We start from the raw sequence: 23,628 nt of genomic DNA on the forward strand, positions 1-23,628 counted from the left end.
CTCGCTTTATAGTGGCGTGCTCAACTCTCAAAACCTCAAAATTCTCACATCCCGTGTAGATGTAGCGCCTCCAACTTTCCCGGTCTTCAGCTATCTCTTCCCACCTTGTTATTTCTATGCCAAGTGCCCGCAGGTTTCCCTTAACTACATCTTTGTACCTTTTCCGAGGTTTGTGATTGGGTCGTTTGCCACATTCAAGCTCCCCATAAAACAATTGCTTAGGTATCCTATAATCCTCCATTCTCACTACGTGACCCGCCCATCGAGTCTGGTTTCGAAAGACTCGAGCCTCTATGCTGAATGTGCTCGCCTTCTTGAGCACCTCTTCATCGGACAAGAGAGCTTGTTTGGTGACATTAAATATCCTGCGTAGGCATGTCTGGTGGAATCTTTCCAGAGCCTTGATATGACAGCGATATGTCGTCCATGTTTCCGAGGCATATAGGAGGACAGGTAGTACACAAGTCTCGTATACCTTTATCTTTGTTTTGAAGGTCAGGGCTCTGTCTGCCCACACTCGTTTTTCGAGATTACCAAAGGCCTTACTTGCCTTATTGATCCTTCCTAAGATTTCCTTATCGAGGGTTCCGTCGCTCGATATAGTACTGCCAAGATTTACAAAGTCATCAACGGTGCCCAGTTTCGTTCCATTTACACAGATGACCGGTTCCTTGTAGCGGCTGTTTGGAGCTGGGGTGAACATTACCTTGGTTTTCTCCAGGCTAATTGTGAGGCCAAAGGCAGTGCACACCCTGGAGAAGCGGTCCATGATGCCCTGCATATCTTCTGCCGTGTGTGCGACGAAGTCTACATCGTCAGCATACAGCAGCTCCCTGACAAGTGAGTGAAATGTTTTCGATCTGGCCCTGAAACGAGTAAGGTTGAATAACTTGCCCGTTGTCCGAAATCGAAAGAGCACTCCCGTTTCACAGTTTCTAAATGCGAACGCGAGTGTTGTTGCGAAATAGATTGAGAACAAGGTTGGAGCTAGAATATCTCCCTGTTTAACCCCGTTGTCGATGGCAATGCCCTCCGAAACTGTGCCGTTTATCTGGAGACGCGCTTTCATGTTTTCATGCAGTTGTCTGATCATATTTACGAAACCAGGTGGACATCCATGTTTCCCCAATATTATCCACAGGGCAGTTCGGTTTACAGTGTCGAAGGCTTTTTTCAGATCTACAAATACCTGGTATAGAGCTAGCCTTTGTTCTTTGCATTTTTCCTGTATCTGACGGACTGAGAAGATCATGTCCATTGTGCCACGCCCGGGTCTAAACCCACTTTGGGCTTCGGGCAGTACTGAGGGGCAAATATATTCATTTAGTCTGTTTAGTAGGAGTCTGGCAAATACCTTACCGACTACCTCCAACAGACTTATACCCCTGTAGTTCCCACATAGGACTTTTTGTCCTTTTCCCTTATACAGTGGGATTAGTATCGCGTCGATCCAATCTTGGGGTACAGGAGACCCAGACCAGACCTTGGATATCAATCGGTGTACTTCAGCTGTAATTTGATTGCCCCCATATCGGAGAATCTCGACAGGAATGCCGTCCAGCCCCGGCAACTTTCCCGTATTTATCTCGCTAATAGCTTTGCTAATATCATGTTGAGTCTGGTGAGCCAGCATCTTTTGTCTGATTTCCTGCTGTGGCAGATTCCTGATGACTTCCTCATCAATAGTTGAGGGGTTGTCGGACAGATCTCTGAAGTGTTCTGTCCAGCGCTGCATGATTTTGTCCGGGCTCCTATTTAGCGACGCCCCATCCTTTGATCTGAGGGGCACCATCACTGAGGATTGAGGCCCAAATACCTGTCTGATAAGGTGGTACATAGTTTTTGCATCTTTGCTATCAAACGCCAGTTGCACCTGGTTGGATATATTCTTCCACCATTTATTGTTCATGCTTCGTATTTTGCGTTGTAGCGATGCTTTCGCTTCCTTGAACTCCTGCTTTAGTCTCGGCCGGTCCCTTTTGGGCGCTCCGAGCATTTTCTGGAGTGCGTTATTTTTTTGCTCTATAAGTTCATTGATTATGGCATCATTTTCGTCGAACCAGTCTTGATTCTTCTGTTTCACGACACCTAGTACTTCACAGCTGACACTGTGTACGGTCGACTTAAATTTCTCCCATGAACCATCGTAGTCCGCACTTCCGAGAGCGACTTGTAGTTCTTTCTGCACGGCCTTGGACTTTAGCTTACCTGTGGCTAGTCTTTTGGGTGGCTGCGCACCTTGTGACCGGAATCTCCTCCTAATGTGGAGTTTCATCTTGGCTCTAACAAGCATGTGATCCGTTCCACAGTCCGCACCCCTCATCACGCGAACCTTGCAGACATCCTGAATGTGTCTTCTTCTGGTGATAACATAGTCCAGGATATGACCGTGTCCAGAGCGAGGATGAAACCATGTCGCTTTATGGGCGGCCTTTTGCTGTGAGAACGTATTGCATATCACCAGCTCAAATTCAGAGCAAAGCTGTAAGAGGTGAAGTCCATTCCTATTCGTCTTACCCGTACCATATTTTCCCAACGGGGACCAAATCTCATGGTCATTTCCCACTCTAGCATTGAAATCCCCCAGCAGTATTATTTTATCCGCTTTCGGGGTTGAACATAGGGCTGCTCGTAACTCCTGGTAAAATGTAATGGTGTCTTTTTCGTCCCTGCAGAGCGTGGGAGCGTAGATGGAATATACGCTACCGAAACGATTTCTCCCTATGGGTGCTCTAAGGTACATAATCCTATCAGACAGCGCGCATGGCTGTTCTAATCCTTTAACTAGTTCGGTTCGGATGGCAAACCCCACCCCACCGACCCTCCTTTCCCCCTCCGGTTTTCCCTTCCAGAAGAAAGTGTAACCACCTCCCACTTCGGTTAGCTGATCTTCACCACTCAGGCGGGTTTCCGCCAGAGCAGCGATATCAATCCTATACCGCTTAAGTTCCTTCGCGACGATAGCCGTTCGTCGCTCAGGATTAGAAGAAAAATAAATATCGTGGTCAATAAGTGTTCGGACGTTCCAGGTCGATATCATGAGTCTTTGTTTGTTCTTTTGGGTATTTTTCCTGCTTTAAGGAACAGCCGCCAGCCGCAGTAAGCTGGCCAGCTCGGATATGAACAGGCAATTTTTGGGTCACCTTTTCTAGACCCCTCCCTATAGAGAGGGTGAGAAGTGCTGTCCACAAAAGGGCTGCTCAGACACTCAAGACCTCGCCGAGGCAAGCTGCTGTTCATTCAACTAAACAACGACGTTAGATGGGTCGAGAGTCGCACACGTGTGGAGTCATGACTGTCCACTTCCAGCTTGTTAGGCCTGTGGACGTCGCCATTTGTCAATCGCCATGTGACTTTGTAGAGGGTTGTCTGTACAGAAGATTACCGTGTTTTACGCTTGTACGACACGTAGAACACGCTCTTTCTCCACTAAGCCAATAACCAGTGACAGGCTAAGCAAGATGACTGATTGGCGGAGTGGAGTGCAGGTTTACTTTCAGAGTGTCCTTCTCCTAGACAGATGGCCTAACAAGACCTACGGGTCCATCTCTCCGGGTGGGCTTAACCAGCGCCTGGGCACCAAGCCAGGGATTTCTACGGCCCCGCACGGCAAAAATTTTTTTTTTTTTTTATTTACACATATACACATATGTACATATATGCAATGGTGCTAGTTGGCCGTTGACCCCCCAAAGAAGGGTTCATCCGCCCTTTGAAAGGTCTTGTTTTTAATCCTTCAGGGAGACTAGCCACCCTCCTCACCAGACAAGCTGATGGGGGAACCGGTTTAGTCGCCGGTGACCCGACCATGTGGCAGGTAGTACTGGATTACATGGTACCAGTAGCATATAGCATGACCTGACTATATATATATATATATATATATATATATATATATATATATAATTATAATTTTAAGAATATGAAATGATATAATTATTTATACAGCCAAACAACGTCGTAGCTCACACAAGCCATGAAAGCCAACAAACCAATAGCTGTGGAAATAATTATATCATCTCACATTCTTAAAATTTTAATATCAATTTGGTTGCTAGGTTAGCTCGTTGGATGACTTCATCCTAACGAGTGTAAAAAATCCTACTTGTGATACATTGACTTGGATTATCAATGGTTGGATTACCACACACCTTGTTTTGAGATGAAGTAGGTACATTCCGTATATCAGCTGTATCATCTGTTTGGAGTACCAGATGCTGTATGTGTTAGGACAGCGACACCTTCTTGCACAAATTAACCTCTGATCGAGATATGCATTTTTTTTTTTTAATAGAAAACGCCCCAGACAAGGCATTAAGCTACTTGATGTAAGGAGTTAACAAGAACGAAAGCTGGCCACCACAAATACAGGAGACGCCTATTGACCTTAATCTATAAAATACAAAGGCTATAGGTAGGAGGAAAACAGTCAGCAAAAAGAGTTTCATTGCACTATTTGCAAAGAACCCACTAGCAGAGCAAGCTATATTATAAGGAGATATAAAAAGATATGACTTGGGACCGCTTGTGAATTTGATATTCCCTACCAACTTTTTTCTTCGGAGGAAGCTGGCTCGACCTGCTCAGGGTGAATGCTGTACAGGGTGTTGTTTTAGAATCACCATGTGACATTAAATGAATAAAATTACCGTATTTTTAATGCTTTCTGCTAACATCGTATCAGGGTCCCGGATATGACCTTAATCTATAACCGATGGTGAGGCCCCAGCTTGCAGGCTTTGGGGAGTGTGGAGCCACCCTTTAATTGCCATTGCTCCCAGGTCCACTCTGACCCGGAGGGGAAGTACCTGTTAGGGTCCCAACTATGAGTTAAATAGAAACCAACTTGAAAAAAGATATATATATATATATATATATATATATATATATATATATATTCTATTAAAGAAATTTTCTTCAAAATCACTGGATTCGGCATTAAATAACCTGAAAAGGGTTGACATGCCGTAAAACAAACAATATCATATCAGTGCAGGTGATGCTTATGGAAGTCGAAAGGGTTGATACTAATGTTGGGACGATTAATTGGAATCGGGAATCAGAAATATCAGAGCTTTTGGGGTATCAGAATCGGGAAAATTTGAGCCAATGCCAAAACCGATTTTTTAAATTATCTTTTTTTTTTTAATTTTGGTTTAAGAAACATCATCCCCTGCTTGTAGTAATAATAAAATAAAAAATAGTTATTTATTTTAAACTTCCAGTAAGACTAAAATCTCTAGATCACCCCCTCACAAGTGTGTTTTTTACGTTTGAGAAAATATAGGCACATTTAAGATGCTTTTACAGTAATCGAGGCAAAATAACATTTTTATGGTTAAATATTTAGAGATTTACAAAGAATCGGAATCGGTAATAGTATCGGAATCGGGAATTTAGTACGGAATCAGTAATTGTATCGGAATCGGGAAATATATTGGAATCGTCCCATCACTACTTGATACGCAGTAAAACAGACAACGGAACCCTTACAATAAGTATTGTATTTTGACTTTAAATTCCTACATAGATGGTGATATACTGAACAACCAACTGTTCTCTCTCTCTCTCTCTCTCTCTCTCTCTCTCTCTCTCTCTCTCTCTCTCTCGTTTTTTTATTTTAATCTCTGAAGATGATTGTCGGAAATCGCCATTCCTGTAGTACAGTCACTAATTCTGTATTCATCAGACAAGACTTGCTTGAGACAAAGAAGAAAATAAGGTCGCCAGGTTCCATTTTTTTTTTTAGACAAAAATCTTCTCTACTAGTATAACAATTTTTTATTTAACAGTTTCGTCAACACAAAATATGACTTAAAGAAAGGAAGACTGAAAGCGGGTTGGTTTGGGCCAATGGATATAGAAAAAGGGGTAATATTTAAAGGTCGCGGTCACAGAAAAACACAAGAATAATTCTGTATAAGCTACAAATGGTTTTATGATATTGTCTTTATTATGGATTAATAAATGACGAATTATTTCCATTTTAAAATCCATTTAGTATTATGCATGGAAAATTAAGAAAAGCATTATTGAAATATGTCAACATTAGGTGAATAAAATAAATCAAAACAAAATGGCCACCGAATTTAACCCGATATCGTGTAAAAAAAGAAACTATCATCTTCTATCATATAAATTTCACTTGTCTGTTTAAATGTATGTATGTATGTATGTCTTGCAAAAACTTTCGACAGAGGCGATGGATTTTCACGAGATTGGTATCATTTTGAAGTCCGATCCTTCGGACGACAAATATCGAAAAATTGGTCAAAAACAATATTAATTCCTTCACCCTCAACTGGGCACTTTTCTACAAGCCTCCGTCACTTCCGGTTTGGCGATGAGCGCTTCAGCAAAGCCGCCACATTGTTTTTTTTTGTTTGTTTGTTTGTTTGTTTGTTTTTTTCACATTATTTTCCTCCTTCGCGGTATGAGTTCGAGTCTGCCTGCCTACTACCATTTTTTTTTTTTGTTTTTTTGTTTTTTTTTGCTCAACACACACCTCCAAACGCCCGGGCAACGCCGGGCAACGCCGGGCACCCAGGCTAGTTTTATTATAAAGGATTTAAAGTTACTTACTCTAACAATGGATGAGAAAATGACGGGTTACCAGATTTGAAGAGTGTGAAGTGTTTACACGTTGGGTACTCTATTTTTAGTAGGAAAAAAGAATCTGTGTTTGTAGTTGGATTTTTTTCATAGGCGGCATTCATTTGCATATGAGGACAACAACTAGTTTAATAAAGAAGACAGTTGAATTCTTGACAGCCGAGAGAGAATATTGGAGCTGAAATTTGTTGCGTGTTTATTGTTTTGAAGAGGAGTTTTGTTAATTCCCTTTTGTGGTTTTAACTGTGTTTCACCATAAGGTATGTTGCAGCTTGGTTGTAAGAGGCTACTATTTGGGATCACGTCTAACATGGGACTTTGGGGAGTTGAGCAACGAGATGTCTCTTCACATTACATTTAAACTTCTGTATGTTAATACAGTCAGAGGAGCAAGAAAACAGGGAGGGAATCCCAAAGTTTAGCAGTCCGACGAAAGAAACTATTAGAATAGAAAGCTTTCCGGCATCTAGGGACTTCAGCAGTAAAGGGGTGAGATTTTGCTGCTTGTCATGTTAGTAAGGAGTATGTACGTCGATAGACGAGCTATTAGTATATCAGAGCACATTCCATTAAAGTACTTGAAAAACAGGCAGAGGGATGCAACAATACAGTAATAGTATCAGAATCGGGAATTAAGAACAGAATCGGTAATTGTATCAGAATCGAAGAAAATATTGAAATCGTTCGATCACTAATCGTTTGATCCACATGATCACTGGTGATAATACACTTTCGATTGCACGTTCATTTTATCCTCTACGCATTTTAATCCTTAAAAAATAGGAGACTTTACTTTTGGAACGACCCTTGTATAATAAAGCGCACTCCAGACGCCCATGCACAGCCATCGTTCGCCGCTGGCAAAAGTTCATTGCGAATGGTGGCAACTATGTAGAAAAATAAATTCTGGGGCACAAAAGGTCGCTTGTTTTAATGGTACTACTCCCGTCTTCAAAGCGTTTCAACTTTTGGGTTTTAAAAAAATAGGATGCATTACTTTTGGAACGACCCTTGTGTTTTATTTTGTACTTGATCTAACTTGTTCTTGAACCACGTGCCTTCAAGTTGAGCTGACTTCCGAAAAGCTCTGAAATGACTAATGATAATAACGATAATTCATGATAATGTTTGGCACCTCTACAGAATTGGGACGAGATTTTTTTAGTCGATAAATGGAGTTTTCAGATAAAAAACAATGGTTTCAACTGATTTTTTTTTTTTTTTGTCAATTCTAATAACTTGGAAGCTACCATTGTAATTTATGCAGTCGAAATTATCTAAATATTACTGAATTATTAAAATAAAACAACTTTAATCGTATTAGCAGGTGAAAAATTTCCGCCATCTTGTTTAAAATCAAAACGAAAAATACCTCCCTTTTGAACTCTCCTGTTTCTTACGATCATTTCCATCAAATTCTATTTTTTATTTTCTTTAATAAATAATTTTCTACCTTATCGATTTTCGTAATTTTTGGATATAATCGTCTTAAAAATACGAGGAATACGTAGATACTATTGTTTTCATGTGAAATTCAGTTTTACGATTTCCGAAATTTCGTCTCAATAGTGTAGAAGCGCCTAATTTTTTTTTTAATTCGTTGTAGCGGAACAGTATGCATGAAAAGGTTAACTTTCTTTTTTCTTTTTCTTTTTTTTTTTTTTTTGGTGCCGTGATTGAAATTTTTTTTTTCTTTTGAATTGGACAAGCGTTGACATCTTACTCGATGTACGACAAAATGCGCAATGTCAAGTTTCCAACAAGCATCATTTTATTGGACAGAGTTGCAGGTGCGGTTAAATTGTACACCTTGTGTTTATAAACTCGTCCAGTCCCCCTCCCTTTCATTCTCCCCCACCCCAAAAAAAAAAAATCGAACAAGACCCTTTACATATTTCTAAGCATCTTTTTGTTTTTTGTCACCGCAAGAAACAAAGAAAGAAAAGAAAGAAAAAAAAGAAACTTTTCTTTGTGTCTTTCTTCTATTTAAAAAAAAATAAAATAAAGGGAGTTCTGAAATATTCAAAGAACTTTTCTTCCTTTTTTTTTGTTTCTTTGTTATCTTCTTTTATTAAAAAAAAAGGAGAAAAGAAAAAAAGTAATTCCATGGTTGCTTGGTGGTTAGTAAGTCATTGTACATCTGCTAATCTGTTTTGTTTTGCAGGTGAAGGTTGCCTTTTTGGCAGCTGCAGAGGAATGTCTTGCGTCTGTGGTGCTCTTCATCCGTCTGCAGGTGCTCGTGTGTATACGGAATAATGATTAACGATGGTCGAGAGGATAGCCGTTATATCTACAAGTTCAGGGATTATACCAAGTGAATGCTTCCAAGCAACCCATCGCTGACAATCAGGTAAGTAGCAGACTCTCTCTTACTTTCTTTCCCCCCCCCCTCTCTCTCTCTCTCTCACTCTCTCTCTCATATATATACATATATATATATATATGTATATGTATATATATATATATATATATATATATATATATATATGTATATTCGGGCCCTATGTACTGCTCATAACTTTATGTGCATATGTATATATTAAAAAGTGTGAATATGTACGGTAATGCCTTTCTATATAATAGGCTTCCTTAACTACCATAGAGAGAAGTTGGTAAGGACCGCAGAGGTCAATTTTTTTAACTTTGACCCCAGTTTTGACCCATTAGCATTTATTGTTTTGGGATTAAATTAAATTAAAATTTTTGACCCATGTCCAAATAACCTACATCTAAAATTTCAAGTGTTTAGACCCAAAATTGGCGGAGGAATTTGATAGAGTCTGCAAAGGTCAACTCTGTAAACTTTGAGCTCTTGCCAGCCGAATTTTCGCCCGAAAACTGATTAAAAAGCTTGCTACATACCCTTTATATAAAATTTCAAATGTTTAGACCCAAAATTGGTTTAATAGTTTTCTAGAGTAAAATCTTTTGAACTTTGACCCCTTGGAAGTCAAATTTTCAGAAAAAAACAACGATTAAAAAGCTTGCCATATGTCTGAATACACTTTATGTAAAATTTTAAATGTTTAGACCAAAAAGTAATTTGGCAGACCGCAGAGGTCAATTTTTTTTTTTAAACTAATTACTCAACCAATTTTTGGTCTAAGTATTTGAAATTTTACATAAAGTGTATTCAGACATAGGGCACGCTTTTTAATCGGTTTTGGGTTGAAAATTTGGCTGCTAAGGGGTCAAAGTCCAAAAGATTTTACCTTTGTGGTCTCTAGCAAACTATTCAGCCAAGTTTTGGTCTAAACATTTGAAATTTTACATAAAGGGTATTCAGACATGCAGCAAGCTTTTTAATCAGTTTTGGGGCGAAAATTTGGCTGCCAAGATGTCAAAGCTGAAAGAGTTAGCCTTTGCAGACTATACAAAACTCCTCCGCCAATTTTGGGTCTAAACACTTGAAATTTTAGATGTAGTTTACCTGAAAATGTGTCAAACTTTATATATATATATATATATATATATATATATATATATATATATATATATATATATACACACACATAAAGTTATGAACAGTACAAAGGGCCTGAGCAAAAGCTGCACTGAACTGCTAGTTAAGAATAAATACATTTTTTTTAATGTGTGTTTGCATATGAGTTCGTTCCCTATAGACTCGAAAACCGCTGGGCCGATTTTTATGCCATTTTACACGAAGGTACTTTATGTGCTTGGCAGTGTTCTTAGATAGGTTTTGTGTCAGAATGTCTTCGATCAATATCGATAATCAAAATAATCGGATGAAAGAAGGAACAGGCGATTTTGACCAAAGTTAACACCTTACACAGCCTTACATCACAGGTGTATTTGAGAAGTTTTATTGCCACACAAGCCGAAACACCCGACATATAATATCAACAGTAGCTTATTTGATATGACAGGAGCACGTTCGAAATTAATGGTTTTGTTCAAAGCACGATTGAATTATGATACTTGATTTTTGCCTTTTAAATTTTAATGCAAACCATTATATATAAAAAAAAATAATTTTATAAAATCAACAGTAGGTTCTCTACAGTGCAATTTAGACTACAATGTATTGTCAGTGTGGGGAGGCATATGAAATTTCCTCCCGGTGCAGCACGATGGGTTCCCAACTAGAGCAGGCAATCAATCGATTTGATTGAAAAATGGTTAATGTCTCCGATTTTAATGACAATAAAGATATGGGAGTGTGAAACATCCGTTGATCATCATTCAATCCCAGGCAACGTCGGGTCCCCCTGCTATTTTTACATATACAAAAAAAAAACAAATTCGTTTTATTTATTTAAAGAATATCTAACTAAAAACTGAAATTAGTTTTACGAAAGGAGAAAGAATCATTTTTTCTTATTAGTATAAATCTTGGTTTGGTTGTTTTGTTTTACGGCATATCAACCCTTTTCGTGTTATTTATTGCCGAATCCAGTGATTTTGGAAATAGTATTCATGTTGACTCCAGTTATTTTGTTGAAGGTTTTTATTCTTCAAGTTCTTTGTATCTTCAATCGCTAGTTTGTAGTGTTTGGTTTGGTTGATTTATAGTGGATTTTACGTTTATGTTCCCTGAAGGAGAAGGAAAATAGTTACAGTATTTATGCGTGGTACCTTTTACGTTAGGAAACCAGTCAGGAAGTGGGGGGGGATAGAAAAAGAATGGGGAAATGGGAAGAAGGAAAAAGGGTTGTTTTTGGTTTTGGTTTTGCAGAACAAAGTTTTGCAGAAAGAAGTAGAAAAACAAAAAGCATCAATGTTAGGTGCATTTCGTCACAGGAAGCCAATATCTTCAGACAGCCTGATCTGGTAGCACCAGAGTATTAATCTTGACAGAAATTATTATTTCAAAACCAGTATCATTATTAACAGCAAATTATACAGATTGATGTAGAAAATAATAATAATAATAATAATAATCATAACAACAATAATAATAATAATAATAATAATAATAATAATAATAATAATCTACAAAGGTTATCGAAAGAGGTGCGTAGTACTGGAAATTTGGGAAAGCTTGTTGTAACTCAGACTCCAGAGAACATTACAAGTTGTTCTCAAAGTACGTAAATAATAATAATAATAATAATAATAATAATAATAATAATGATAATAATAATGATAATAATTTCTCTAACCCAACCCTACTTCCATTACCACATCACTGCCCCTCCCTTCAAAAAGAGGGAGACCAAATAATCAAGTAGAGTCAAGGAGGAAGAAAAGACCGATGAACTGACCAGACCTCAGACAAATAAGTGTGAAGAGAACTGGGACTTTGTGGAGGCTTATTGCCACTCAAATCCCAGCAAAGACCAATAGCTGCTGTCAATGAGAAATCAATGGCAAGCAGCTGTTGCGATGATCCAAATTTATTTGCAAATGTGATCGAAAGAGGTGGAGGGTACTGGAAACCTGGGGAGACTTGTTGTCGCTCAGCTTCCAGGGAACACCACAGGCTGTTTTCAGGGAAAGATCTCTGAAGACCTGTGTGAAAGCTCCTTATGAGCCGCCAACAACAACAACAACAATAATAATAATAATAATAATAATAATATATAGAAGGATAATATAGAAGAAAACTGATGTTTAGTTATACAAGAAAACTGTCTTTACAGATGTATCAAAATTTATGAATTTTCGAATGAAATCAAAATCGAATAAACAGTGGTAGTAGTTGTGACTCAACGGGGCACGCACATAATTAGTCTAATTGTAAATCTAATTACATAAAAAATACGTAAAAAAAAAAACCGTTTCAATTCTATTTAGTCTTATGATAACATATACAACACTTTTAGATTTTCAGGAATTCCCCAAGAATAGGAAACAAAAGCAAAAGTAACGGATCGTTGAAGATAAGGTATTCTTCTTCTTCTTCTTCTTCTTCTTCTTCCATCTCTATCGTTACCTCTCCTCCCCCTTCTGAACTTAACCGATTTCTTTCTTTGATCTTCTGCCAAAAATGGTCTTACCAAATTTATGCTCTTCCTGCATTAAATGGGAGACGAGCACATCATATGTTTCTTTGATTGCCAGTTGAACGGGGGGGGGTGCGTTCTGCGTCTCTGTACAAAAAAAGTTCCTTTACGCAACAATGTGTGAGGGAGAGGAGAGGGTTTTGTTGCAGGTGCACGCTGCAGCACTTGATTGACATTGACTACAGACACAAGCACAAGATGTTGAGATGCTAAGTATACATAAGCAAATTAACATAGAATCTTCGCAGAGATGATATACTTGTGTGTTGTCGTCTTAGTGTATCACTATGTCTGACTGTGCCCGATCCTTAAATGTCATCACCTCCGAATATGTCTGATCTTTGAAATTTATCATATCGGAATGTGTCTAATCTTTTCGAGTCATCATTTTCTGTTGTGTTTGATTTTTGCCTGTTGTCATCTCAATGTTAGCTGCATTCTGCATTTATCATCCTTGACAATAGCCCAAAGAGAAACGATCTATGACTAATGGAGATTTGGTATCTGTCTGTCTGAAGCAGAAACAATATGATTACTATTTTTCTTTTTTTAATGTTCAGTTCAGAAATGGGAGCTAGTGTTGTATATGTTCTGTTTTCATGATACTATCCTCCCAGGCATTATTTTCTCCTTTTTTATTTTATTTGGAGAGTATCTTTTATGTCGTCAAGATCGTCCAAAGAGTTATCTTTTACTTTTTGGGGGTAGTTGTTCTCAATAGATGCTTTATTAAGAAGCATCTATTCTGTTGTCACGATACCATCTTCTCAGGGATTACCATCTTCTCTTGTTTGCAGTTAAGGGAGCGTTAGTACTAGTGATGGGACGATTCCAATATTTTTCCCAATTCCAATACAATTACCGATTCCATGCTAAATTCTCGATTTTGATACAATTACCAATCTCGATTTCGATTCTTTAGAAATTATTCTAATTAATTAATTAATTATAAAATTATTATTTTCCCCTGATTTTCGTAAAAACATATGTTAAATATGCAGATATTTTCCTAAACGTCAAAATACACTTGTGGAGGATGATCTGTCGATTTTAGCTTTACTGGGGGTTTAAAATCAATAAATATTTATTATTTTATCATTATTACCAGGAATCGAAGATTTTACTTTAAACAAAATCAAATAAAAAAAGACAATTAAAAGAATCGTTTTGGCATCGGAAAATAGGCATCAATTCTTCCGATTCCGATACCCCCAAATCTTCCAATTTTTACGATTCCGATTCCAATTAATCGTCGCAACACTAGTTACTACAGTATTTATTCTGTTGTCATAAGATCATCCTCCAAGGTATTGCCTCCTTTGGGAAGTAATTTAATATGGGTTAATTCGTCATGATACCATCTTCATCTATTTGGAGGGGAGGCAATTCAGATGTTTGTTCCTTATATATATTAGCAAAAAAATGTAGCAAGTGGGAGATATTTTTTTTATGTTAATCGCTTCAGACAAGGCATGAAGCCATTTGATGTGTGTAAGGAGTTAAAAAAATAGTACTTTAAGGTCAAAAACTTGCCTACGATGGAATAGATTCTGACCGAGAAAACAGCAATTCTTCACGCTTTGACTTTGACAGAAACATCACTCCTGGAATGTGAGGACTAAAGGATAAAATAAGAGAAGCAAGAGTTATGCGACTGCTGAAAGTAAATCAAAGATCCACTTTCTACTTTCCTTATTTGCTAGTGCATAACTAAAAAGAAAAATCTGATAAAAACTTTCTTTTTTTCATTAGTTATTTATTTATATATATATATATATATATATATATATATATATATTGGTCTCAAAATTTATTTGTTAGTGTTTACCATTTCCAAAGGTTCCTGTGTGAAATCGAGCCGGGATCATTTCACACTCTTCACAGATAAAATGGAAATAAGAGATTAAATCTGGTTTCCAGGATGAACATGGCATCATGATGAATGAGGGAGGAGAATTGGAATTTAATCGTGCACAATGTTGCTCTGCCTATAAATAATAATACGCTTTACTCTTCATGTCTCGTAAATACAATGGTATGATAGTTGATCAGGTCACTACACGTAACCCTTTCATAGCGACTTCAGTACTTTTGCAGAATAGGCACTCCATTATTGTCGGAATATTCTGGGCAGTCTACGTAAAATACCGAAAGGTGCCGAAATGCTTAGTCAATGAAATCACAGCGGCCAACAGCCAACAAATGGTATCTTTCGTTTACGACATTTTTTTTTTACGGTATCTTTTGTTTATTAAATTTTTTTACGATATCTTTTATTTATTAAATTGATAGGTCAAAGTACAGAATAGTTCAAATGACACCCCTCTCCATGTTAAGAATGGTTTTCTAAATAATAAAGCTATTATTGCAGCATGGTCCATAATCTGCACAAGTACCTTTTTTTTCTTATTAAAATTACCATACGATAACTGTTTTCGATTAATAATTATGTTTTTTCATTAATTTTTAACTGTTCGATGGCGTGTTAAGAATTGGTGCTCGTTTTCGGTTAAAAAGAAAACTGAAGTTTTTGTTTGGCATCTTTATAAAATTGGCCAACATTTTCAGAAAACAAAAGTTTTGCTTTGCACCTTCCGGCAGTTTAAGTAATCTGCCCGAAATATGCTGAGGATAACGCAGTTCCTATTCTACATAAGTATCTGGGTTTCTTTTAATTTATCTATTACAAGCAAAAATTTATCTGCCATCCAACGGTTTTTAATCTAGCTCTAAGGATCCTTTTTTTTTTTTTTTTTTTTTAATGAATTACATTACATATCTATTATATAAATCTCAAACGTCTGTGTGTGTGTATGTTCGTATGTCCGTTAAAAACTTTTCTCGTCCACATCACTGTACCAGCATCGTTAAAAAAAATAGCAATCTCTTGGACAAAAAATATCGAAAAATTGGAAAAAATCGTTGATTACTTCGTGTAGAAATATTGTTTTGTTTGAAGAAGTTAGATAAAAACCTTGCTTTCAAAGCAATTTGCAAACTGCGCAAACGCTAACTGTCGTTATGCTCTTCCATTTTAGATAGCTAAATTTGCAACCTTAAAACGTCTGCGTCCTCATGGGTCCATCGCGTCCTCGTGGATCCATTCACTTACTAACATAAGTTATGCAAGTTCGAGCCTGGCACAGATGGTTTTTTTTTTTTTTTTCTTGCTTACAAAATTTTGCTTTTGGTTTTGCTTCTGGCCGATGTCACCCAAGTCCCATTTTTTTGTTGTTATTTTTTTTACGACCGGGCAACGCCACCCCCCCCATCCCTTCTCCGTTGTCACAAATTTTTTTTGCCCCCATCCCCCGATGTCACAATTTTTTAGATGACTGGGCAACGCCCCCCCCCTCCCGCCCTCGTTATCATTTTTTTTTTTAATATCTTTTTAGATTATAAGTTTTCATTTAAATTACTTTCATTTGCCTATTAATTAACAGTTAATATTTATTAAAAAAAAAAACAAAGTTTTGGTAATTTATTTATTTTGTTTTTTAATGAAATCACTTTAATTAATTATTGTTCTTATTTTTCTTATGCATCAATTCCGAGCTACCGTGGAATCCACTATGATGGATTTTTGTCTCAACTTCACATGATCATAGGCCTTGTCCTGGTGAAGGCTTTAATTAATTACTGTTAATATCTAAAAAACTGTTACATATACATATATAGGAAAATAGGCCAATAAAATTTACAAATAAATCACACCAAACATTAATTTTATTATAAACTGTTAAAAAATAGTTATGCAAATGAAGCATGTGCGATTCTTTATTGCTTAGTGTTTATATACAGTATTTAAAATGAATATGTTGTATTATTGGTTTAAATATCAATGTTAGTTTATTGTTAATTGTCTGAGGCATATCTATTACAGAATGTCGACAGGGTTGCTCAGGTATTTTTGTGAGCCAGAGTGTACTTCATTCAGTGTGCTGACTTTTCAAATCTCCATCTGATGCTTTGTTTGCCTTCTGATAAGGAGATAAAAAAATCATTTAGATAGTAGAATCATCATCATCATCGACATCATCATCATCGTCGTCGTATTCAGTTTAATGTTCATTTTAGATGTTGACATGCGTTATACGACTTTAGAAATTACTTCTAAGGTAATCTATCTGTAGCCGGGTCTTTATTTATCCATTTTTCCCTTAGTATACGTTTGATAAATGAAAATAACTTTCACATATATTTGTTTAGAATATATTCATTGTGAGTTGATCAACGTTCGTTCCCTTAAAGCATTTATATCCGAGGGCTCTTTTAAGAATGGATGCTGTTCCCTTTATGGCTGCTATTTGTATCTCGTTACAGCTTGGTCTTCCAGGGATTGCTTCTAAGTATTTCTGAAGTTTTCTTTTTTATTAAGCCAGTTGCTCCTATCACAACCGGTATAATGTGTATTTCTTTCAGAGACCATGTTGTTTTTAGATCATTTTTTAGGTCCTGATATTTTGTTATCTTTTCCCATTCAGCTCTATTAAGGCCAAAATCATTTGGGACTGTGACATCGATAATGAGTGCAGTTCTTTCAGTCTTGTTCCATATTACAATATCTGGTTTGATGGCCTTGTCTTTTCTGTATCTGGCCGCCTGTATGTCACTTTTCCATTTGATGTTATCGGTGGTGGTTCATGTTCCCAGATGTTCGTTGCTCTGTCAAGTTGCATCTCTCCACAGATCTTCCAATGGAGGTACTTACATACTTTGTTGTGACGGGAAGGGTAAAGGCCATCTGCCAATAAGATTGGGCATGCAGACATTAGGTGGCTTGGGCTCTCAATTGCTTTGAGTGGCAAAACCGGCATCGGCCATTTGCTTGTAGGCCCGCCATTTTTTTTTTTTTTTAATCCATTTGTGAGTAAGCCCTGATCTTGACTGGCTACAATGAGTCTTTCCTCATCAATTGGAAGTCTCCCGCTCTTGAGCCATTGGAGTGAAGCATCTTTGTCTATATATGTCGACTGCGTGGGCAAAAAGGTGGGAATTTACAACACCTTGTCAGTAGTTGTGAGAAGTTAGCTCCAAAAGACTACGAGAGACAGCATGACAATACTGCGAGAAAGATGCATGTTTCAGAAAGGGTAGCTGAGATTGATAGCGTGAAATTATTGTCGAATATGAATATGTGATAATTTTATTGAAACAAGGAAACCAGATTTAGTTTTTTTTTTTTTTTTTTTTTTGTGGGGGAAGGGAACACAAGGCAATAATCATTTATATAGCAGTGTCAACTGATGTGAATGTGGAGGAAAAAAGAAGGTCGAAAAGTACAAAGACTTGAAAAGGGAGATAAAATGATTGTGGAAGTTGAAGAAGGTGGAAGTATCTGTTGTGATGGGATTCCTGGGAAGTGTAACCAAAGTATTTCACAACTGGATTGAGAAAATTGGGGCCCATTGCAATATTGGAGTACTTCAAAAAACTGCCTTGTTTGGGAACCGCCAGAATCTTGCAGAAAATGCTGGAAGACTGGGAAAAGATGCTGATAACCTGTGGACATTTGTTATGGTTCGCCTATCAGTATAAAATCGTTAATACCAACAGTCAGGCACAAAATATGACAACAGAAATAATAATAATAATAATAATAATAATAATAATAATAATAATAATAATAATGACGACGACGACTAGTGGAACCCGTGAAAATTTCACGGTAGTTGAACGAATTCATAAACGCATTAAAAAAATAAATAAATAATAAACAAATTAATAAAAAATTTAAATAAAACGAATAACGACGAATTGAAAAAAATTTTTAGTAAGTTCGTTTTTACTTTTTTAAAACAAAAAAGAATTTATTTAAAAAAAAAATTACATTTTTTACATGGAAATTTAACACAATACATTGTTTTGTTTGTTTTTTTCTGAATAATTTTTTATATAAATATGTGGAGTTGAAAAAAAAATCTATGAATGAAAATTTCAGTCCCCTTCTCAAAATACGTTTGTTTTTAAATTATAAAATAAAATAGCCAATTTGAAACCGTAAACAGACAGCTAATTGTTTTTCGTTTTGAAAATTTTGGAGGAAGAAATGGTTTTAATGATTTTCAATTGATAAAGAGCGACTATGAAGGGAAGTTATTCGTTTCTCATTAATTGATGTTTGCAATGATGATGTTTTTGTGACACCGGACGTCGGACAAGTAAATGAATATTTAGATAATAGGATAATAATAATAAGTGGCGGGACCTGTGGAAATTCCACAAAGGACTGATTCATATGTAATATATTGATGTTGGCATTCTGTAGATATCCAGCCTAAATAGAGACGCTCTATTATTGTAGCTATTTTGTTAAAACTGCAAAAGTATTTATCCAATCTAGCAAGGATGCCTAGCGTAGCCAAGTCATAAAATACTCTTAAATATGATATTTTAATTCTTTCAGATTTCTTATATATTATTATACAGTTAATGTTCTATCGATTTTTATATATTATGAAGTTGCGATTTCAAAAATAAAAAAATATATCCATATCACTTGGGTTCATCAGCTTGAATCGAAACTGAATCCCAAACTTATGAATATATATATATATATATATATATATATATATATATGATATACAAATTACCATTAGCATATGAAGCGATGCTCTTTGTGTAAACAAATTGAGCTTAGGTATTTGGACAATGTCAAAACATGTTAATTCACTGCCCGCATAGCAGCAGCCGTATAGTGCAACAGTTAGAAGCTCCGACGGGCGATCGATTTCAATCCTGGCTTGAGATAGTTGCTTGTATGTATGTATATATATATATATATATATATATATACGTACGTATGTATAAACTTTAGTTTCTTCAGCTATAATCGAAACCGAAACCAAAACTTATGAAGAATTATTGATAAAAATATTTATAAAAAATAACTTACTAAGGTGCCATCAGTTATAATCGAAACCAAAACTTATGAAAAATTCTTGGTCAAATTATTTATTACAAAAAATGAAAGTGTATATCAATTAAACAACTCGGATGTAAACATAACACAGAAAATAACACACACGTTATCGTATTAATATATATAACACCAACAAGAATAAAAATGATATAAATGTAAAGAGACTTATTATTATTATTATTATTATTATTATTATTATTATTATTACTTATACACGCAGAATGAATTAATGTCACAGTTTACGAATTTTTAACCGAAATCCAAGTAGAGTACTAATAGTGGTTTTGACCCAACAGGTCACGACCACGTCTAGTGTAATCATATCCTCATTTATCACATTTTTACCACATATGTAATTATTTGTTTACGATATGTTACCAAATACAAAGTTTATACAGCAAACTCTCCCTCCCGCGATTACTCCGATCCATCGCATGTTTTCTCCTCTGTTGGACGTAATTAATGATAAGTTCATAATTGGTCTCCTCCGATTACATTTCTGGCATTTCTTGGCCTTTTGGTCAAGATCAAAGTGTAGTATCTGTTCTCTGATACATACACAGCGATAGGCAGTCGTGTTCTGGCGACACATTCTCGTGCCCGGAGAGCTTGTTGGGTAGCGTTCTGTCCGCACCCCCACTTTGTCTGTCTTTCTCTGCTCTCCCCCCTCCCCCACGGGGGGGGATCCGAGCTGATAATTTACGACCTTCCCGCGAGGGAGGGTCGGAAACACTTTCTCTCTTCCCTCCACTAACCTCCCACTCCCTCTCTCAGTTCTATCTCCCCTCTTGCCGCCTTTGGCGCCACTTCTTTTTGGCGCCAAAGTCGGCTACCAATTTGGACGCCGACTCCACGTCACTCATTTTGGTGAATTATACAGAAGAGAGAGAGCTTTTTTCAAAAATGGACACCCCCAGCCCGGGGACCACCAATACAGATACCCCCAGCCAGGAGGCTACCACAAGAAAAACTGCTCCCCAAGAGGACGGCTCCCCAACAGGGGAAGCAAAAAGCAACGGGGCATACCGCCCGGACACGAAACCGAAGGACGCCCCCCAGAAGGGAGAAAACTCACCAGCAGCTCCCCAAGAGGGCGACTCCCCACAAAGGGGAGAAAAAACAATGTTGGACAGGGCATCCCGCTCTGACAACAAAAATCAAGAGGCAGTAGCCCCAAAAGACGATAAGAGAGACAGTGCTCCCCAGGAGGGCTACTGCCCCAAAAGGGGAGCAAATCAAGAAAACGAGGGGGCATACAGCCTAAACCTCCCCAAAACAAAAGGGGCAAAAGCTCCCAAGGACAATGCTCCCCAGGAGGCCGACTCCCCAAAAAGGGAAGTATTTCCTGGAAGAAGTATAGAGCAGGGAGAGTCGGTCCCAAAGGAAAGCGGAAAGGGAAATGCCCCTCAAAATAGCAACCCTTCCGCCAAGGAACAGCAAAAACAGTCCAACCTCACCAAAGATCCAACACCAACAAGAGGGTTGGCATGGGGGAAGACTGTAGAGAAGCAACTGTCCCCTCAAGAGTATAAAGACTTGTACTTGACCAAGTACAGACAATACATAGAGGGGGCAGAAATTAAACCAGTGCCAGGCGCTTGGGAGGCAATCGAAGACAGAGTGCTCTCCCTCATCATCTCGGATATGCCGGAAAACCGCCTCCTAGGGATGAAAAAGGAAGACATGGCAGGGCTCCTACATAAGCTAAATATCCCGGTATTATACCTGTACCAGAGGAGCTACGCCATGTGGGACATCCTCCTACTCACCAAGGAAGATGCAGAGAGACTCTCCCTCCAAGAAATAAAGCATGGGAGAGTCAAACTAACACCTGAATACCAGGGCAAGAGAAGGACTCGGGTGCAGGTATTTAATGTGCCAACCCAAATACCTGCGGAAGTATTAGGATGCCTCTTCAGCCAGTACGGCGAGGTAGAACAGGTGACCCCAATACGGTCAAAAACTGGGACTCACCTGGGCTGCTACACAATAGCAATGAGGCTGAAGAGGAAAGGTTTTCAGGCAATACCACCGCTGCTGACATACAAAGACGCCAGCATAACGGTAGTGGTGGAGGGCCGTCGTCCACACTGTTGGTTCTGCCAAAAGCAGGGCCACATGGCTAGGAGTTGCCCCCAAAGGGTAACCCCTAATCCAATAACCCAAAAGGCGGTCACATCCACTGAGACAACGCCCGCACCAAAACAGGCGGCAACAACCCCTGCAACTGCAGCACCAACCCCAGCTCCAAGGAAAACTCAAACCACCCAGGAGGCTAAGGGGGAAGAATGGAGCACGGTAGTGAGACAAAAGCGGAAACACTTAATCCCTTCTGCCACCGTCCCACCACCAGCCCAAAAATCGAGGCAGGAGCCTCTGCAAATGCAGAAACAACAACAGCCACCGCAGCCAATGCCGCGGAAACAACTGCAGCAGCAACTACTGCAACAGCAAAATCAGCAAGTGCAGCAGAAGCAGCAGCAGCAACGACACCAGCGAGAGCAGCAACAACAAAAACAGCTGCAGCAGCAAATAGAGGAGCAGACACAACCAACGGTCCCCACACCAATCGAGACGGGGATCAAGCGGAGAAAAGACTGCTCCTCTGAGGATGAATCCGCAAGTGAGAGGGAGAGGAACTCAACCTCACCTCTCCCCGGTTCATTCGAAAGAATGAAAAAGAAAAACAAAAGAAGAAAAGAGGAAGAAAAGGTGGCCCCCACTCCCTGTGAACATACACCACCCCTAACAACAAAATCCACTTCCACCCCCAAACCACACACTGCAACAACACCAGACACCGCACCAACACCAGACACCGCACTAACACCAGACACCACACCAACACGAGACACCACACCAACACCAGACACCGCACCAACACCAACACCAGACACCGCACCAACACCAAACACTGCACCAACACCAACACCAACACCAGGCACCACACAAACACCCGTCCCCACACCAAGGCAAACTGAGCCACTACCCCAAAAAGAAAATGAAAAGAATGAACCGAGGGAGAGGAGAGACTCCTCTGCCTCTTGCAGACCAAAGGTCCTTGCCCCTGAGGAACTATGTTATGTAGACCCTCTATCTGTGGCCACAGACATTTCCCATCGGCAGAGGAAAAACTTAAAACCTCTGCTCGATTACAAACAGATAGAGGGGAAAGATGTAAATATCCCCTCAAATTTCCCGGACGCCCCACTCCTAATAACCTTTGTCAGAACTCCAGAGGCCTGCAAGACCAACTTGTGGACAAGGCTGCAGGCCGCTGAAGGGGCGTTTCCGGGAATTGAACTGGTTAAAAAAAATGACCCTTCTCTTGATGAACTGTCAAAACAATGCAAGGGAAGGGTCCCAGTGTTGGTCCATCCGTCACTCTATAGGGCCCTTAAATTGACCTACCCTTTGGATGTCGGCGGCATTGTGAGAGAAGGTCAGGACATGAAAAACCTGACCACCTTGAGCATTGCACACAACGTCGGTGTCCTTTCCCCGGCTGACTTCGGAGCTGAGTGTAACACACCTTAAGGTAGGTACCATGGCTTTGAATTTGGCTAGTCTGAATGCGAGGGGCTTGAGATCATCGGGCCGGGCGGCTCGCCTCCGGCACGACCTCTTGTCCCTGGGAGTGGATGTCGCTGCGATTCAGGAGACGCATTTCGTTTCCTCTGTGGACTGTCAGGTGCTGGCCCGAGACTTTGAGGTTTTCTCAGCATATGGCAGCCCGCGGGGGAAGGGAGTTTCCGTGCTGGTTAAACGTACCCTGTCGGCGACGGTCGACGTTGTCCATAGAGATGCAGTGGGTAGGCTGGTTGTGGCCGATGTTGCCGTAAAAGATTCTGTGTTTCGGGTGATTGCGGTTCATGCGCCCAGCACCGCTCGTGAGAGGGTCTCATTCTTCAGTCAGCTTGACGCGTTTGTAGATTGTCGGAAGCGGGTAGTGCTAATGGGGGATTGGAATTCCATCTTAGACCCCGACATAGATAAGGTAGGAGGCGGAGCTAGAGGATCGGAGAGGTGCGAGTCCAGCCTGGCTGATCTGATGGCTAGATGCGGTCTGGTCGACAGGTTTCGGGTCGAGCATCCAGGGCGGGAGATGTGGACGTGGACCAATAG

The 23,628-nt window shown here is 38.9% G+C and overlaps 1 protein-coding gene across 3 annotated transcripts in view; it reads left to right on the plus strand.

Annotated features, from left to right (window-relative positions):
* Positions 1-23,628, plus strand: part of LOC145252734 (uncharacterized) — a 676,168-nt gene that overhangs the window by 230,173 nt on the left and 422,367 nt on the right. For 2 of the 3 annotated variants that reach the window (XR_013863661.1, XM_080112601.1), the window contains exon 4: positions 8,777-8,962. The gene's annotated coding sequence lies outside the window, so the exon portion shown is untranslated. Of the gene's footprint in view, positions 1-8,776; positions 8,963-12,401; positions 12,421-23,628 lie in introns of those variants that run through there. The other variant, XR_013863662.1, reaches the window with a different exon arrangement.

This window comes from Euprymna scolopes, chromosome 29 (genome assembly GCF_053919585.1).
Source record: "Euprymna scolopes isolate OS-2025 chromosome 29, ASM5391958v1, whole genome shotgun sequence".
Classification (NCBI taxonomy): Eukaryota; Metazoa; Mollusca; class Cephalopoda; order Sepiida; family Sepiolidae; genus Euprymna; species Euprymna scolopes.